We start from the raw sequence: 19,326 nt of genomic DNA on the forward strand, positions 1-19,326 counted from the left end.
GATAGGATATAAAGGTCAATGGCTTATTATTCCAGGACTGTTAGAGGGTTTGACTGCAGTGTAACTTGGCTTTCAAAAGCATCTTGGCCTAAAATCATCACTAAAGCTGAGAATCCATTCATTTTATAAAGTCCCCTTAGCATGATTTGCTTGAAAAAACTCTATCCTTTGCCCTTGACGGTCCAAATATTCTTGCAAATACTCCACTGAAATATTTCCTATTTTACTTGAAATCTCCCTGGTTCATTCTTCTCTAATAGCCTGAAGAATTTAAGGCTTTTCCTTAACCACTTGACCTGGCATTGTATTGCAGTAATCAGTGATCTGTGTCCTGAATTTATTTTCACTACTCAAGTTCACGTACTCCAAATTACATGTTCCTTCACCTCTGTGTGTGCCACATCCACTCTGTGCTTTCCTGCCTGCTGAGTGTTCTGTTCTATCATGGCTGCATTTTAGTATTTATAAATCCTTTTCCCACACAAGCTGTACTTCAACACATTACCTATCTGGGCTGCATTGGGAAACTGACAAAAGTTCACATAGGTTGTTGAGTATGGAGATATGTTAAGAATTTTAGAGATAGTAATATGAGTAGACGAGAATGAAAGACTTTCTTCAACGCCATTGGCTGTCAGAGGATACAAACTCCATGAGAAAAGGCACTATGTCTCTTTTGTCTCTTGTCTTAGTCCCTATTACAGTGATTATTTCCATTACATATATTCCCATTCCCATTCCCATCATTCATTAATATTAATTGAATTAAAGAATAAATTAAGAAAAAGCAGACCATTCAACTAGTTATATATACAAATGAGCTCAGTATAGACTGGAAGCCCAATTAACAGGCAGTTTTGTTTTTTGTTTTTTTAGAAAAGGAAAATGACAAGAAAGTAAGCAATGATAAAGGACTATATAGGAAGAAATGCCTGGACAAATCTCTCAAAGCTCAGCTAAAGCTGTTATTTTTAGGCTTTCCATGAGGTTAAACGTGGGGAGGGATTTATTAAACCTGCTGGCCTACCAAGGACACTATCTTGAAATCCAAATTATATTTATTTTTTTTAAATGCTGCCCAGATAAAACTGTGGATTTTTCCACCCTTCTCTCACATAGATGTCATCTCTTCTTCCTTTAATATTTCTATCCCAAAGACTGACTTACTTGTCTTCTCTCGCCTCTCAAGCTATTAGATCTTTGAAGGCAAGCTTCATGGCTGATTGATCTTTGCCTTTTGCCTCTTCCTTTTCTCTGCAATGAATGGTTCAGTGTCTGTCCATTAATATGAGCATAGTCAGTGCTGATTGAGTAGAATGGCTACAGCCCTGAGGAGAAATGAGGTGGAGAGCTCTCAGACAATGCATGATTAGGAATGCACCAGAACAAGGCTGTTTCCTAAGGTGACATGCAGTCTGGCTGCCAACTGACCTTCAGTTATGATGATCTCCTTCTCCCCACACTTTGAACCTGAAAGGAAATATACTACCTTTGATTAGTTTTTAAGGAGGAGTCTCATAAAAAGCATGCTACAAGTGCCAAACCTTTTACGTGAAATACAGTGTTACTGATGGCTTTTCATTAACATTTTATTGGTGTTCTTTAAAACTCTTACTGGACAAAACATTCCAGAGGTTCACCTTCTCTGGTGTCTATCACTGCTGTGCCAGACGGTGTTTCATATCTCTGTGAGAATCCATCTGTCTCTTTTTCTTAGCTAGATAGATTTCCCACGACAAGGTCTCAATGTCACTTCACACACACACACACACACACACACACACACACACACACACATACACACAGAGCTAAGAAAAAATATCATTCAGACTATTCCTTGTAAAATAAGCAGAAAAATAATTGCTTAAAATCATGTTGATCTTTATGAAGAGATAACAATGTCCATTTACCCAGTCAATCTCAAAATAATTGAGTGTATTTTATACATAGTGGAAAGCTAAGACCACATCCTTTCAGAGCTTCAGAACTTCCATCACCTCCTTCTTCTAGAAAGCTCAATTATATGGTTGTACAAGTAAATAAGAATACATTTACATAATTTTATCTGCAGCAGACAATTTTTAAGGCTCTTTAGGAAAAGAAATGCAGTGCCAGTGTCCAGGAAAATAACAGCAATGACAATTCTTGAGTTTCTTCAGATGTTTTGCCACAAGGATACTGCCAAACAAAATGTACTTGGTTTATTTTACCTCAATCATAGATCCAAATGCAAAATCCTCAAGGGCATCCTGTGCATTTGCATATATCTCTTGAGAATATAAGTGTAAATATTCAAGAGAGGGTTGCTTTGCTCTTTTGATAAAATGTCTGTGGATTTCATACAGATTGAGTTAGAGAGTTGGGGCAATGAGGTCTCAAAAATTAATATAGTTTCACGCAAGCAAAGGAAAGAAAACACTAAAAATCTAGGTTTCAGAGTATATACTGGGTATTAATTTGGAGTACATAGGTTTTGGAAGTACATAATGAATACTTATTCTGTTCCAGGATCTCTGTTACAGAAAGTTTCAGAGGTTATCACATGCCACTTCTACACAATCTTGTAAATCCCTTAGCTTGTCACAAGTCTTAAGTAGCTGAAGCAGGTTTTGAATGTAGGAAATCTTAACTTCAAATCCCACACCACTGCTTTTTTTTTTTTTTTTTTTTTTTGCGGTACGCGGGCCTCTCACTGTTGTGGCCTCTCCCGTTGCGGAGCTTTGGACGCGCAGGCTCAGTGGCCATGGCTCATGGGCCCAACCACTCCGCGGCATGTGGGATCCTCCCGGACCGGGTCATGAACCCATGTCCCCTGCATCGGCAGGTGGACTCTCAACCACTGCACCACCAGGGAAGCCTTACCATTGTCTTTTAAATGCATGCTGTGTCTGATTTTATTTTGTTTTTGAAGCTTATGTTAGATAGACTCCCAACATTAAAAAAAATAGATCCAATTTCTATTAGATGTTTTTCCTAGTATCAAATGTCATCCTGGCTGGAATATGAAATGTGAAGTATGAACTTATTTCAGCTTTTTATTTTTTGGCAGGTACTTGAATTTACTCAAATGCTGGGCTTTCTCAACTCTAGAGATCTAGGTCTGTGGATTTACTAACATTTGTAAATTACCAGTATGCGATAACATATGTATAATAGTAGTATATCATCTACTGCTATTTAGGAATTGCTAATGGGTTGTCCAAACTCATGTGACAGTATTAGAGCAGCAGTTATCAAAATTTTGCATGCATTGTAATCACTTGAAACTCTGGCTTAAGCATAGATAGCTGGACTCTACCCAGCTGTTTCTACTCAGTAGATCTGGAATGGGAACTGAGAATTTGCCTTTTAATAAATTAGGAGGTAATACTGATGTTGCTGATCCAAGGACCAGGTGTTAATAACAACTGATATAGAACATTAAAGGATTGGTTTCAAGAGAACTGTTTTTGTTTCTAACTGGGGTGGGAGGTCATGGGGATTCAAGAATGAATTGCACAAAATAATCAAAATGTTAAATCTCTTGTGGACATGTAGAAGTTAGACTGTGTGCTGGGACTTTGTTAAGGCCAATGGGAAGAAGTTAGAACATGACCAACTAAGATGATGTGTAAGTACCTTCTATGCCTGACCTCTGAATGAATGCCAGTTATGGCAATATATGCATCTCATGGCTTGAACATAGGTTTAATTATATCTCAGAGATCCTTAAATTTAGAAACTAGTGAAAAATAGTTACTGGGCCAAAGAGATGCTCAGAATAGGGCATTCAATTGTGCAAATGCCTGAATGACCTGTGCTGTTGAAACAAGAACTAAGCAAACTGGTCTCACAGGTAAAGATCTTGGTGTGGTTTCTGAGCTCTGCTAGGATTCTTTCATGCTCTGAAATCCTGTCAGCACTAATGGGCTCAGGACAGAACAATACAAAATCAAGTCTCCTGCTCCACACTTTCCTTATTGTTCTCCCTTAAATTAAGCTTAAGGATACAATACACAAAGTAGATAAAATGATAGTACTTTCCCCCTGATGGAGTAAGTTCTATTTATTTAAATCCTGGATTGAAAATAAAACATTTGAAATCTTCCTCTCTATACTTTATTGCTCATTCCCTCTGGCCCTGCCCCTACAAAAAACCTTTTCAGGAAAACTTATCTCTAGGTTACAGTTCTTCTGTTTCGCTTCTTCTCATGTGAGTATAAAAATTAATAAGAAAACAATTCCCAATTTTCAAATATATAACATGAACATGATTATATCTATAAAGTGGCAGAAATGGAACCATAATCTAGGTCTTTAGAGAATTTTCTAATAATTTTCATAACTGCAATTCCCCAAGGTTTCATATTTAAGAGAAAAAAAAACAATTCATTTAATTCTTCATTTTATTTATTATTTTTTCCAATATTATTTGTTGATTTTCTACTTTTTTTTTTCTTCCTGAGGTATTATACCAAATGATCAAGAACACTTGGTGTATAAGACAAAATAGCCATTGGGAAGGTACATGGAATCCATTCCCTCCCTTCCCGCTGCCTCTTCCAGCTGCATTTCAAAATAAGACAATAAGATGTTCCTCCAAGTTTTAATCTATAAAATAACCATTAGAAAGAGCACATCATCCATATTCATAGCTCTTTAAAATTCAGGATACGTTCCAGGATAATATTTGGTTTTAATCTTGTTTAAGGCGTCAATAAATAAGGCAAAAATATGCTATTCAGGTGGGAACATAAAAACAGGTTAAATCAGAGACCCAAATACTGGCAGAGATCTTAACACACAGGGGCATTCATATGTGTTTTAATGTAGAAATTCTATACTAATCAATCAGAATTCTGATTATAATTTGACCTCCCAATTGCATTTATTTGCATCAAAAAGAATGCCCTGATCAGTCAGTGAGGGTAAATATTTCATTTCTTGAAGTTATATTTAGCTATTGTAAATAAATTTGGGGGTTTTTGCATTTCTATCTTTTATCAGTTTTGTAAGCCTGAATCACATTGCAGAGAGCAACCAACTCACATTGTACCCAAATTAGATTACCTAAACATATACTAGGTGTTTGAACTTGGAATTTGATGAGCACCTAAAGGTGAGTTTTCCCCTTTGTGTACACATGTGAGTGGTCAGTTCGCAGATCTGAGATGACACACCACTGCCCACTTATGCACCTTCTTCACATTCAAGTTCTTGCAAACAAACTGTTGTAATATACTCTGAATATGCTAGAAAATGCTGCTTAAAAATTATTCTTTTACAACAGGAGGAGTCAGGAAAGCTCTTTTAGAAAGAAACTTTTCAACCAACAATAAACCCTAAAGAAGTAATGAAATCCAAGAGAAATTAAGTTATTGAAAAAGTTTCAGGACTCAAACACACAGATAATTTATGATGTATGAAGAGAAGATAATGACCATGAATAAAAGAGAGCAGACAGGGCTTCCCTGGTGGTGCAGTGGTTGAGAGTCTGCTTGCTGATGCAGGGGACGCGGATTCGTGCCCTGGTCCGGGAAGATCCCACATGCCGCGGAGCGGCTGGGCCCATGAGCCATGGCCGCTGAGCCTGCGCGTCCGGAGCCTGTGCTCCACAACGGGAGAGGCCACAACAGTGAGAGGCCCGCGTACAGAAAAAAAAAAAAAAAAATGAGAGCAGACAATCAAGGACTAAACCTTTGAATATGCCATATCTAAGAAAGGAGAGAAAGAATAGGAGTTAGTAAAAAAACACACAGATGTGGTCAGAAAGGTAAACGTGAAAACACACACTATAGTAATAAGGAAGATAGAAGGATAAAGAAGTACAGAAAAAGGAGTACTTTATAATGACTGTAGAAAATTCTAGACCAAGCAGATCAAAAATGAAAAGGAAAAACAATTCTTAAAAACTGAAAAGCCACTAAAGGGGAGAATATGGCAAATCTCTGTACCTTCCCCTCAATATTGCTATGAACCTAAAACTGCTCTAAAAAAATTAAGTCTAACATACACACATACAACAAAGAACAAAAACTCCAGAGTCAATGGCAGTGGGACCACAAGCATCCATGCTTCAGTCTTCAAAAGCAAGTCACTCTCATAAGCTCTATTATTGGACATATCTGTTCAGAGGGAAGACACTCAGGCCATGAGAATATCTTGGGAGATACTTTTGGGGAAAGGGATGTGGGCAGCCATGTGAAGTGTAGGCTATTTTATCTTTGCCCATTGCACATGTATTAAATTAATTTCTAATTTAAGATTTTAAAAAAGCAGCTACATATGGGAACTGTAGATAATTGCCGGCATTTGAAAGAAAAAAGTTTCAGTATTTGCTTCTCAAAATATAATACGGAGCTGGCAAGGGTCTTCATATTCTTTTCACTCTTATTACTTTTCCAATCTTAATTGGGAACTGTTGCCCTTCCCTTTATTTATTTTATGGCATTGAAATCACCACCACTTTGAAAGTTTTCCAAAAATAATTACATAATATAGCATCAAGTGGAAAAAAAGATCTATAGCGAATATTTCACAGCTTCTCTTGGCAACTGTAGTCTCATTATCTCAAGACAGAACTTCATTTACTTTCATAAATGCCTCTCACCCAGCAACTGCATGAAAAAAATCACTTTCTCGTGTACGGTTGATTCCCATTTATAAACTTTTTGAATCCAAATGTGGAATATTCTTTGCCAGAGATTAGTATTTTACTTTCCAAGTAAACAGTGAATCAGATTCAGAAAGTATTTCCTATTCAGAGTTGTTTTTCCTGTGAGTGTAGAAAAATAGTCCTCACCATAGCTTTGATTTGCATTCTTGCTTTCTGTCAATAATAGAACTGGATTTGGTGTTTCCAAGTTGTTAAAATGTTTATTATCTAAAAGCTGCAGAATATACTACAACTGGCTCCTGCTGAGGCCGAGAGAGAAATCTGTGGGCCGGGAACACAATCTCAAGCTATTTTTCTTCTAAGACCAGCCTCCAAGAACTTGAAAAATCCCCTTGAGAATTTCAATTCCAAATACTGTGGCCTTACTTCTTTTTAAGATTTGTCTCCTGTTTTCTAGGAAGTTTTGCCTGTGATCTTGCGCCCCACTCTAAGAATGTTATAGCTCTAAACACTTACAGATAGGTATAAAAGAAAGTCATTGGAACTGTCCAGCAATGCAATTGGCTTGATGTCAGTTAAGGGTAAGTGGTGTAGGTGAGTGGGTGTAAGTGGAGCTATAGGCTTGGGTAGGAAAATATGGGCTGCTAGTGAATCCTAAGACAAACTGATGGTTAGGAGAATATCCAGTTGACACTTCCCCACCCAAAAAAGAGAATCTGATAAGAAGAGAGATGGCAAGTTTGAGCTAATCCAGAGCAGAAAAATAAAATATTGCAATAGAATGATGAATAAATACCTTAGGTCATTCTGACCTACTGAAGTGCCATGTAGATGTAGGAAGGGGTCTTAATTAAGACTATAGTTGGTATATGTTTGCTGGGATGTTTCTACTGAGTAGCCACCCAGGCAGCATCAGGCATCCATATCCTGTAGTTTTGTTTGCATGAGGAACAGGTGATTTGAGATGATTATTGAAGAGAGAGAAGAATATGCAGGGATGGGAAAGAAGATGTGCAGAATAGTATCTGCCTAACCTGTCTGTTATTATGGGTGGTATTTGAGTTCCACAGTGAGAAGAACTGCAGGCAGAACCTGAAGGGTCTCTATTTGTGAATTACCCTGTTAGAACCAAGTACAAGTGGCACTGCTTAGCTTCCCAAGTAAGAAAGTATGACACACTGGGATATAGACATGCATCTGTACATGTTTTCAAGGCTGTCTCTGAACACTTGTGCCCAAATGGCAGCCCTATCATTTTAAATGGGTCTTCACAGTAATGGTAATAATGAAGTACATCGAAGAAATTCCAAAGGCCAAGAAGAAGGAAGCCAGAAGATTAAGGGTGGACAAAGTATTTACCCATGATGGCTATTTCTGGTGGACCAATTCAAGGGTACTTGTGAGATACCCTCTGTAGATTCCTGAAAATGCTTTGCAATCAAGGTGGAGATTCTGTTATCATGTTGTGATAGGAAAGAGCTTGTGAAATTAAACTACTAAAATCTCCTTCCAACTTTAGGCCATTTCTAGCAACCTAAGACAAATGGCAAGTCTGTAAAAGTCACTATTAGAATAATATAAAATAAAGTGTCCTTGATCATGAGGTATTTGTTATATATTGATAGGTGCCCACCATTTCATCTTAAAGATTTTCCATATCTTAACAACTGGTTTGAACCTCAACACTTGCGTTTTCATAACATGGCAGCATTAACAGATCTGACAAGATCTGATGAGGACCTGGAATTACATATTTTGCATGAAAATGCAGAAATTGTACAACTTTCATTAATAAGATTGATCTCCAGTTTTCACTTTTTGTTCTCATTTTGTAAGTCTTTATTATGCTAAATGTGTAAAAGATCTCTAGGCTTTCAGAATAAGTTAAATCAATCCTATATAAAACCTGTCTAAAAAGGGGGAAAAGGAAAAACAGGATTTCAAATATCTTCATCTGGGGTGGTGGAGGGTTAGGATGTCAGGGCAGATGATAAAACACATGAAGGTGGGACACTGTAGATTGAAGCCTGGTGCTTCAATTCCATCAATTAAGAAAGCTACACTTAAGGGGCTTCCCTGGTGGGGCAGTGGTTGAGAGTCCGCCTGCCGATGCAGGGGACAGGGGTTCGTGCCCCGGTCTGGGAAGATCCCACATGCCGCGGAGTGGCTGGGCCCGTGAGCCATGGCTGAGCCTGCGTGTCTGGAGCCTGTGCTCCGCAACAGGAGAGGCCACAGCAGTGAGAGGCCCGCGTACCACAACAAAAAAGAAAGCTACACTTAAGACAAGTATTAAAGAAGGTAGGCTTAAATAAAGAGAATACCTTCACAACGAAGAACACATAGACCACCAACAAATCAAGAAGGTGAAATATACTAACTTAACTAACTTAAGTATATTTTTCAAAGTTAAGAATACCTAGAGGTGTAATAAGTCATCACTCAGAAGAGACTCTATCCTTCCCAGAATGTCCTCCGATTGACTAGATAGAACAACTCAATCTTATGTGTGTGGCATTTTCTTCGGGAGAGAGATTGGGTGTTATGGGAGAGGCTAGGACACAGACTGTGATCACAAAATGAATTTGGTTTGATGCTTTGACATGTTCTTTGTGCAGGACTAGTGTGATATCTTCTTAATATTTTCCCTGCAAATTCTTATCAATGTTACTTGCAAGTTTGAGTTCTTCAGATAAAATCTAGAAGGTAGTAACTAGTGAAGTTCTTCTTGTAAGCCATCCAAGATACTTTGTGAGTTTAGTCAGGGTATAAATCAATCAGTCAATCAATCCTAAATTTTGTTTCTTTTGCCACATATATTATATATATTATTAAATTAATGTGGTATTAAATTTAACTTGAAAGGCATTCAAAGAAAATGTGTATTGATTAGAACAAAACAACTAGTTCTATTTGGTGAATAAAACAATTTATAAAGATTGATAACAAAAGAAGAACAAATGGCTTTAGACAGCTCAATGCACAAAACTTATAAGTTCACCCTCCATGAATATTAGAACCAATAGGTTTATTTAAGAATGTCAAGGAGGAATTAGAATTGAAAAATACAGAAACAGATAAAGAGCAACAATGCTAGAGAATTTTGCTGTGGAATAAAATCAGGGATCCCAAGAGTTAAACTCCTTCTCACAAAAACACACATATTTCCTCTAGTATTTTTAAGGTCTTTTTCTTTTTCTTCAAATGTAGCCTAGAAATGAGTTTATTGAAAGTCTTATTTTACTTGCATTTTCTGAATTTTTGAAATTGCCCTTTTTTTCTGTAAAGTCTGGGAATCATACTACATAAAATTGTTTAAGTAAGTAGATGAAATTCTTCTTCCAGATGATGAAAATGCTATCCTATATGTGAAGGAAGAATCATGTTTTGTGTAATCCTAATGATAATCAGTTGCAATGGGTGGGACCTAAGAAGAAAAGGATTTCACAAATATTAGAGATGTAGTTTTTGTTTGCTCTTTTAAAATATACCTTTCCTGTTTTTATCATCATCATATATGTTCATTGACTAATAGGTAACAGAAGAAACAATTCAAAGAAAGAAATAAATAACTTTATTTCCTAGCATCTTGTTCAATGGTGTCTCAGCAAACTGGTTGCCTGGAGGGGAAAAAAAAAGCTTTATTTTGTAGTATTTTTCAATTTCTGTGATGGGAATACTCCCAGTGTGGCCAATTTCTAGTTCACAATAGTTTAACAACCAGCTCAAAAAATTTCTGAAAGTTTAGCAATTAGTTCATCTGAGCTGGTATAATCCAACTCCAACTCACGACTCTGTATATGAGCACTTTGTTGAACACCCTTTCAGAAATCACACAATGCTTTCATGAAAATGAAAAGAATGAGTAGGTAGCTATGTTAATAAATAAATAGAATTAGGAAATAATTTTGTAAGAAAGGGCATCAAATTTTTTATTGCTTAATTTTTGAAAAATACAGACATGGAGGAATTAGTAAAATTCAGATTACTATTTGTTAACTATGAGAGGAATGCTGCCTAAAACTAACATGTAAAATTAAGAAAAGACATTCTGAAAATGATTAACCTTTTGAAGTCATCATTTTTAAAATGTCCAAATTATTAAACAAAATGGACTGCTTTTCTTAAATGAACAAAGTTTTCAGAATTTTTATAGTCCTTCCCAAATTTTTATATTTTCTTCTCCAACGATAATTCTTTAAATTATTGAATATTGTTGCTATAAATATGTGACATCTATGCTCATTAACAATGATTTTATAATAATTTCTCCATTCCTGGATTTTTTTTTTAAATATTTAAATAAATCTATTGGTTTCCTGGATTTTATCACTGAGTTTTATTTTTCCTGAGTTCTATTTTACTTTATTTTTATTCAAAAAAGGATGATGTATAATTGTTGTTTTATACTTGAATGATACTTAAGGAGAATTAATATGTTTTCTTCATATTTTCATTTCCCCAGAATTTTGTAGACAACATATAAGTGATCTTCTAACACTGAAAATCCCTATAATATATTCATATGAATATTTAAAAGGAAAAAATTCAGTTCTCTTTTTTCTGATACTCAAGTCTGTATCACTAAAAGAATTCCACAAAAACAGGGCATGTCTTCATCCCATGAAGTTTGGCTTATATCCCCGCTTATCAATACGCCTGAGCAGATAACAAGTCCAGACAGTCTTAATCATTATATAGCATGGGGAGGCTTGATTTCATAAGGTATCCCATGGTATTGGCAAGTTCTACTTCAATATATAAACATTTTTTAAAAAGTGAAAATTTTCAGCATATTTGTCAGTCAACATCTTTCCTTTGTGCACCTGGTCATACTAGTGTGGGAGTGTTGCTCATGGAACATGAGAATAAAAACAGACAATCCTTTTCTTTTTTTTTTTTAATTAATTTTTATTGGAGTATAGTTCCTTTACGATGTTGTGTTAGTTTCTGCTGTAAAGCAAAGTGAATCAGCTATACATATACATATATCCCCTCTTTTTTGGATTTCCTTCCCATTTAGGTCACCATAGAGCATTTAGTAGAGTTGTCTATGCTATACAGCAGGTTCTCATTAGTTATCTATTTTATACATAGTGGTGTATATATGTCAATCCCAATCTCCCAATTCATCCCACCCGCCCTTTTTCCCCTTGATATCTACACGTTTGTTCTCTATGAGCAGACAATCCTTTTCCACATCGGAATCTTTTTCTTTCTTTTGCTATCACTTTTCAAAGTGCATAAGACCTCTCCCATTTCCAGGTTCTCTGTTGCCAGTTAACGTTTGAATTAGTTTAATTACTGTTTTGTATACTAATTAATTTACTATAATTTAAAAACTATTTTGTTCAGCCATTTTAAAAAATGTATTTTAAACAAATAAAACTGTCCTTCAATGTGATTGCATGACAAAAAATGATAAGCATGTATCTTGCACATGTCTTTGCTCTATGCACATGCTCCATTGTGCCATTGGACTTTACTCAAAAAACACAAGTTCTAGAATAAGATTATTGACAATTTCAAGACTGTGACAGCATAACATTAAACCTAGTGTAGGGCTCTTCCGATCAGAGGGCCTTGTGCAACTGCATTTGTGCACACCCATGAAGCTGGACCAGCTAATCACCTTGAAAGAATGAGAGCATGGGAAAGGTAAATTTTGACAGAACTGGAGCTATGGAATAGTACTTATCAGTAACAGAGTTATGAAGATAGAAGAGGTCTACCAAATCACCAAATCCAAAGTAGATATCAATGTAGTGGCAAAACAAGCACTAAATTCCAGAGATCCTTATTACTACAGTGATTCTTATGAATCACAAGACCCGCATCTCTCTTCGCCTCTCTCAGAATCCTGGGGTACCTCTCATAAAGCATGGGTCTGGGTGGAATCCCATATCATTGTCCATGGTAGCTCCACAAGTGAAAAGAGATCACAGAGCTTAAGGAGAGTTATTTGAAGTGTTGCAGTTAGGGTAGGGCAGAGACATCAAATACATTTAATTGACTTCAAACTTGTCACTGTTGTAGGGTTCCCCACCCCCCTGGCAAGACTTTATTCTAACTATAAATTATCATGCAAAAAAAAATAACTAGTAGATTACCCAAAGGGCTAAATTGAATTTATATGATGAAGAAACCAGTCATTAACCTTAATAGTTGAGCATAAGAGGGAAGAGTAGAATAAATATAGCTGAAGAGAGATTATGGATTTCAGGCAATTATACAGAATACTATCCAGACTTGTATAAAGACAAAATGTGAAAGAGAAGTTAAAATACATAGAGTTTAGATTGAGTAGACATATAACATATATAATTGGAGTTCTAGAAAAGAAGAAAATAAATACAAGGGAGAAGGAGAAAGAGTTAATATTCAAAGGTTAAATTGCTATTACTAGAAATAGTAAAAGAAAATGTGTCTTTGTGTTGGAGAACCACAAGATTCCACTGCAAGATAAAATAATCATATTCAGGGAGATCATAGAAAAATGATGTTTCATCAGAGACAAAGGGAAATCTAACTATCAAGAAAGAGAAAGAAGATTACCTAGATATGCTTAAAATTACGTGGATGACAGGTTATATTATCACAAAATAGATGTCAATAACGAATATCTTCAACTTGAGAATTAATTAAACTAATTTTAATTAGAAATAAATATTCAGAATTCTAGTATAGAGTTTCAATTGAAAAAAAATTATTAGTGTCTGGAACTCAGCAGGGAGTTTATTGAATATAAAAAAAAGTGATCTAGGAAGCAATTCTGAAATAAGAAGTTAGTTAATATTTCAGTAAATCTCAGAATGGCTTAACTGTAAAAAAGTTAATGACTAACTGGGGGATGATACAAATATCATAAAATAAAATAACTAGAGAACAGCAATGTGGAAGATATTAATGGAGTTGATGTTAAAACACATTCTAAGTCCCATGTATTCTTCCTTAGCAGGATAAAGTTCCTGATAGATTCAGGTCTTTAGTAAGATCTGTCTGTTAAAATATGAGGGATCTCTATACAAATATAAATGAGGAAGGAGGAAGAATAGAAAAATGAATTAACAAATTTAGATAAAAGTAGGAAAAGTCAGGAAAGGTGAAATAAAGACACAAATAAAAGTGTTTTAAATACAGCACACAAATTAAAACTGTAAGAATATGTTCAAATTTATCAGGAATCAAAAATAAGTTGACTATATTTACCTGATAAAAGCTAATGCTTTTTACATTGGATAAGAAAAATAAATGCAACTATGTAATATGCATAAATAAAACACATTAAATATAACAACTATTAATAGACATGTCTAAAACAATAAACAATGCTAAAAATATTAACTCTCTGGTCCTTTATAGAAAGTTTAGCTATCCTGAGTTTTGATCTTTAGGAGAAAATCTAGAAGAATACCACGATGATGTCAGAGTAGAGATGGATTTATCTTAAAAGCCTCAATTTTATAAAACATTTTTTAAAAGAGTGAAAATGTGACTACATTAACAACAGTCAAACTCTTTGTAGGACAATGGTGATCACAGAGCTTAAGGAGAGTTATTTGATATAGTTATCTCTATATTTTAGCCACTTTAAACAAAGATAAAAGATAAGTCAAATGCTTAAATGAGATATGTGCAATACACATAACTGACAAAGGATTAGTAGCCAGAACATACACAGAGTTACTATGTCATCAATAAAAAGCAAAGAACTGAAAAAGACACTGGATAACTGACATGAAGGGCTTTCAAAGAAATAGATGGCCAATAAATATATGAAGAAATGTCCATCCTCGCTAATAAGTAGAGAAGTGCATATTAAACTATGTTACTATTGATCACCAATTGACTGGCCAAAAAATTAAAAATCTGATAAATAGACATTCTAGTAAGAATGTGGAAAAGGAAACTCTCATGCCCTACTAACACAAGTATAAAGTGCTAAAATTTGAAGAGTAATTTATCAATGTACATTAGATTGAATGAATATTTGCACTCTGATCCTGCAATTCCATTTCTAGAGGTACTTAACCTAGAAAAACTATGACAAAAGTCTAAAGGGAAACATGCTCAAAGCCATTTATTGAAGCACTAATAGTGGTAGCAAAGTAAAGAAATGGAACCAATTTAATATCAATATAATAATGTATATGTAGTATGTGAATGTAATAGAATTTCATAACTATAGCACTCAAAATTAATAATCTAATCTCATACAAATCTACAAGCATAAATCTCAAAAGAAAAATATTGAGGAAAAAAAGCAAGGTACAATGGCATTTGTGATGCTCCATAAACACAGAATTCTGTTGAACCCAGGACGCATGGAATATCAGTGAGACTCAAAGCAAACACAAGATAAACATGTTACGTCTACCACTTAGTAAGCAGGGGTGCTGACAGCCCCAAAGGTCCATGCTTTCCATTCAAATCTAAACTGTATTCTAACACGAAAAGAAGACATTCTAAAATACATAAATTATCAAGAAATCTATCATGTATTCTCTTGAATTTGTGTTACTTTCCTGTATTAGCCAAACATTTACGGAGGAAATGATGACATAAAAGAAAAGGGAAAATTAGGGCAACCCATATTTCCTTTTCCATTCAGTTCCTCCTTACTTATCAACAAGCTGAAAGTTTGAGAGAGTTGGTAGAAAGTGTGTGCATCAGTTGTTGAATAAAAACAACTGAGGTCATTTTGTGCAGAGTTTTCAGTGTTCCAGAAAGAATGAAATCCATATGCAAGTGTAAGCTATGAAATATAAATTGTATAATTTTGGTGAATTCTCATGTGAATTAAATGCTCTTATATTTGCATTTAAATCTGACATTACACATTATAAAGATGAACAGAAAATTCACTAAAAATTAAAAAGTTTCATTTTGACTTTTCTTGTAATGACATTAAATAAATGACTGTAAAAACATATTTGTTGCCTCAATAAACAAATATACCATATTTCAAAAGAATGATTTTATCTCTTTAATATTTTAATAACATGCATAGTCCCCCAAAGTGTGAAATGATTATATAGAAACCCACGAGAGGAACTTACATAGAAAATACTAGACGTTAAGTGTTACCATTTGGGTAAAGTTTGGACTATAATTAAATGTCATATGCTCTGCATATTGTTATTTAAAACGTTTATGAAGTTATAGAGTTATTTTTAGTGATTGAGTTCATTTGGAAGATTAGCCTTAATGTTTGAATTGCTTTCCTCATAGATTGAAATAATTTAAATATTTTAAGGCCATTTTTCATAATTTAAAATACCTCTTGAAACTCAATCTGATATAAATAAGAAGCTATCTGATTATTTACAGTTTATTTACACTATTTGGTAGGTAAAAGAACTGATGTGCATTAAATACATATCTGCTGAATACATTCTATGAATCTAACAATATGCATTGGGTCATAAATAAGTTATGGGAGTCATAAGTATGAAACTAGTTAGCAACTTCTAACATGACATATATAACATTGAGTAACCATACAAAATTGTATATACTACTTACAAAAGAGTGGTAGAATTATTAAGTGATATGAGAATTCAAAGAGGTTTGATAAAGATGTAAGTAATTAAGGACATTAAATCCAGTGATTTGAATTTATAATACATCTGGAGTTTTCTGATTTAATGAAGTTGCACTTTCACGATTTTCTAACAGTGGGACACTGAGATTACTTTTATGATTGCAACTTTGCTAATTGTTCTAAATATACTGACTGAGCTCCTTGAAAACAACTTAGAGAGATTTATTAACACTGTATAAAAAACATGCATTTATGTGAAGCAGGTTTGGGCAAACAATGAGGGTTGGATCAGTCCAAGGGTGGCAGGATTAAAAACCTAGGTGTTGTAAAGTTTCAAGTTAAGTTTGCATATTAAGACATAGACTCTATATTAGGAATTGAAAACTCTAGCTCAGGCATGGGAACATGAGTGTGAAATTAACTTTCAGTCAGTTTATAAGACAAGAGGACATGTGAAGAACATTAATAAAAGATTTTAGCCATGTTAGAGGTTCAGGGATTCTTATAAAACAGAGACGGGAAACCAATGAGTGGATCTACAATAGCTCAGTCACACTACATTAGTAATTAGCGTCAAAATGTAGGTAAAGAAAGGGAGGTAACTGAGGGGAAGAGACAGGACTGAAACTAGAGCAGAGTCCCTCAATTACCAGGTTAGGGAAGATAGGCAGGATCTGCATTAGAGGGCAGTGAAATTGACAATTTGGATAACTCATAATAAATTTGGAGTATTTATTATCTCCATGTGCCTGAGTCTAGGTTGCAAAGCAGGATCAAGAGCCAGAGTTGTAACTAGCTCAATTTTGCAATTGAATGGTATGAGACAAGAGAATAAAAACTTAATTGGCATTGGGAAGAAACTAAGAGGCCTTTAGATGACAACTATCCAAGGAGTTGTGAGGTTGATTTGCTGAAATTCTTGGAGATTAATTATGAAAACCTTCATTATGAACCATAAGAGAGGTTGTTTGGCAGACTGTGCAAGTCAAGAATGTGATGTCTAATACGCAGAATACATAATGCATTGGAGCACTCTTAGAGATGGGTCATGAACATAAAATTTGTCTACTGCTACAGTAATCCAGTGGAACAAATCAGGGTGTTCAGAAGGGGATGGACATGAGATTGGGGTAGATAGGAAATATTGACATTTTACAGATTTAAAAAAATTTACTTAACTATCTGTATGAATAAGATTTGTCAAATTTTATCTGACTTTAAACTTTTCTATCTCTAGCCATTTCTAAGAATGCCTGTGTGTTGGGCAAGGCATCTATCCACATTATGGGATCTTCTTGAATGACAAGTGAAGGCTTATAATAAGTGAAGTGTGATGTCATCCATTACCAAAATATTGATTCCATTTAGATTATAAAATAATTCAAACATTCAGTGAAAAGGACAGACAACATAAAGATTAAATTTTGATGACCATCTGTCTTCATATGTCACAACAAAGTATTACTTATCCTTGACTGACAAACTAGAGACTGAACTGGTTAGAAAGGTTCCAGATATTCTGCAATCAGGTGAGGAATTTACATGTAATCTTAGGACCAACTCTTGTCTAGGAGTCTTAAAACAAAACTAATTGGTACTCCATCAGCAGATCTGACCTTTGTGATGTTATGTCTTAAGCATCATCATGTAGTATGTTATCCAGACTATGAAACACGTGGTGACTCCTAAGGATGGAAGAAATGAGAACAATATACTCAATCTAAACTATAATTAAATTACAAATTTTAAAAGAGAATTACTAGTAGATGTTACATTTGCTTTTAATCAAAGCTAAAGAAAATAAGAGTTATGTTTTACATGCATCTTTAACAGTTTAGCAAGACTAAGATTAATTTTTAACAAGCTGGGTAGCAGGTTTCTATGGTGTGATTAAAATGTTTGTAACTCTTTAATGGATGGAGTTGGCCTTGTCAAAAAAAATTGACAAGCTCTTCAGTGACTTCCTGCAAACATACTATTATTGACAATAAAGACAACCAAAGCAAACATCCTTCAAAGGGCTTAAGTAGCTTATACCCTAGAGGACATCTGGGTTGGCACTGGCAATATTAAATGTCCCAATCTTATCTTATGAAAAGCATATCATACCCTGAAGTTTGATTTCACATTTTTTCTCTTTGAGACTGATTATAAGATAGAGATTATGCTTACCTTAGCTGTAAGCATAATCAATTTTCAAAAGACAAAGAGGCAGACTTTCTGAAAGGAACCAGTGTCATCAGTAAAGTGATTTTAGAAAATGTGGGCTTAAATACAAGAAGCACAAAGGTGTTGAATCCATGTGGGTAGAATATCTAGATTTAAAGTGGTATTTTTAATTAAATTGCTACCCAAGATTATAATTTTTTTGGTAGTAATGGGTGCAAATTATGTGATTTTGCCTTGTATGGTCTAAGAGATATGTATGGGTGCCAAGTTGACAAGGGATAGACTTATCAAGATTAATTTTATGTGTCAGCTTGGCTGGGCCACACTGCCCAGATATGTGGTCGAACATACTGAATGTTTCTCTGAGAGTGTTTGTGGATGAGATTGACTTTTGAATTGGTAGACTTTAAGTAGATTGCCCTCCATAATGCGAGAGAGCTTCATCCAATCAAATGAAACTCTGAATAAAAAAAAAGACTGATCTCCCCGAAGCAAGAGGGGATTCTACCAGCAGACATCATTTGGACTTGTGCTGGATCACTGTCCCTTCCTTGGTTTCCAGACTGCTGACCACCCTGTAGATTTTGGATTTGCCAATTTCTGTAATCACGTGAGTCTATGGATGTATATACACACAAACACACACACATTCACACTTATACCTCCTATTAGTTCTGTTTCTCTGGAGAACTCTGACTAATACAGGTGGGCACTTAGTCAAGGAACAGGTTTGCCAAATAGAGGCAGCAAATGTTTGAAAGCATGTAAAATTTGGGTAGGTATAACTTTATTTATGCAACAATTTATAATAGTAATTTTGAAATTATTTAAATAGCCAAAACTAGAAATGTGTCTTAATAAAATATGCTAGTTTCATATAATTTAAACTAATAAACAATCAAGGAATGATGTTAGAGTTACATGAATATTGACCTCTATATAAATTTACCATTGTGATTTGGTATGGTTTAATTTTTTAAATTTGCTATTACTGTATTTTTTCTCTTACAGTGATTGTATA

This window comes from Delphinapterus leucas, chromosome 13, assembly GCF_059928025.1.
Source record: "Delphinapterus leucas isolate spDelLeu-1000000601 "Yukka" chromosome 13, BTC_Dleu_Yukka2, whole genome shotgun sequence".
NCBI classification, from domain to species: Eukaryota; Metazoa; Chordata; class Mammalia; order Artiodactyla; family Monodontidae; genus Delphinapterus; species Delphinapterus leucas.